Source organism: Rhea americana, unplaced genomic scaffold (genome assembly GCF_003343005.1).
Source record: "Rhea americana isolate MKP2758 unplaced genomic scaffold, rheAme1 scaffold_24, whole genome shotgun sequence".
Taxonomy (NCBI): Eukaryota; Metazoa; Chordata; class Aves; order Rheiformes; family Rheidae; genus Rhea; species Rhea americana.
In genome coordinates, this window is record NW_028186357.1 from 7,800,058 (window position 1) to 7,801,877 (window position 1,820).

Sequence of the window (1,820 nt, forward strand, 5' to 3'; positions counted from 1 at the left end):
GCTCCGCGGCCGGCCGCGCCGGGCGGTTTCGTTTGCGAGCGCCTCGCCGGGCGGCGCGTCGGGCGCGTTCGTGTGAAGAACTTCCCAGGAGTTTGGTTTTGCCTTCGGACTTCTGAGCAGAACGTTTTAGAAAGTGCTTTTATCCGTAACGGTTTCAGCTTTTAGAAGAGTGCAGTTACTGTTTTGCCTCAAAACTCGTAAAATTCAAACATTTCCGTTGAGATACATCTTAGGACTTGTAGCACATGCTAAAGCGTATTTCCAAGAGGCCCCTTTGATTTCAGTCTGCTGCTGAGAGCCCGGCCAACTTTAACATTGTATCAGTGGATTCAACACAGGAAGATAAGTAGAGGCCTAAGTTGTCTCTGCTGTTTTTTCCCTCCTTTTTTTCTCCCTTACTATATCATCCGTGTACTCCTGCAGTCCATTAAAGTAGGAAGTTAGTATCTCCTGTTTTTCCAGTTGTCAGGCGTAAATCTGATTGCAGTGTGTTTATTGTTTCACATATTATACTTKGGATTTTTGCATTATGCTTTCAGAACCAACTTGGTAGGACTCCATCAATTTAAGTAGATGTTGGATCAAGCTTATAGTCTTTTAAAACTGTTATTGGCAGTGTTTTATGCAAGAACATAGCATTTTGATAACATAGGGAATGGGTGGGCAGAGGACGAGATGAGAGCAGAAGAATTGTTATGCAGAGAGAAATTTTGCTAACATGAACAGAAGTTGCTTCTGTTGGTATTTGTGATATTTTTGTAGATTTTCTTTGATCAAAAAAGACTAATAAACTTGAATGCAAGAAAATGCTTGTTGTTTTTTAGGTGAGCCATGGCAGACTTTATTTTTCCTACTCAAAGCAATAATAAAAATCCTAGTAGTTTGAATGTACAGTTCAGAAATATATAACTCAGCTATGTCTTGTTGAAAAGTATAGAGTCTTTGTCCTCGTGAGTCCAGGGCATAATCACATTAGACAAAATCCAAGTCTGAAAGAAGAACATTAACATACAGGTTTTTAGAAGGTTCTGAGGTCTTTTCCTTTTAACTCACTAAAATGGAAGCTGCGTAAAAGTTATTAAAGGGATCTGTCAAATAAAGATGGCTAAATGTTCTTAACTAGTGTTACAGATGATTACTAGGAGATACTTTATCTTCTTTTTGCTTTTTATGTGTGCAGGCGCTTTTTTGGTATTTAAAGCTGTTTGGCTATTACAGTTGTTAGTATATTAAAACATAATCCTTAAATTAAACACATTTTATTCAGACAACAGGAAGTTTAAGTTTGGAAGTTGCCTCTTGCATGCATGGACTCCTCAATGAGAAGTGTGTGGCATACTTTTTCTAATTATTTAAGTTTGTTTAATAAAATTAAAAGCGAATGAAAGCATGCTCAGTCCTGTTTAAACTTAACACTGCAGTTGGTCTGATAATACCAACTATAAAGCTGGACGTGTTGCAGTGCCGASTGCGCTGGTGTTATCAATGAGAGTTTGGGGGAGTTTTGGGTCATTGAGGGTCAGAAAAATCCTCTCCCTCCCCTGGCCTATTTAAAAATGCTAGGGACAGGAGAGGACCTTTAGCAAGAACAGTTGGACAGATAAACTTTTTTCATTTAAAGTAGCAGCAACAAAGGTGTGAATAATTCTAGCATTAATGTATACAAGGGGATAGTAAAGCCATTGTAAAATACTAAGTTCATGTCCATATGTTAATAAATAGAAACATGGCTCTTAGGGGAATTAAGGTCATGGCACTCTTTGACCACCTTGGGTGTTCTGTTTTAAACCTCTTGATTGCACTTCTTTGTAACTAGACTT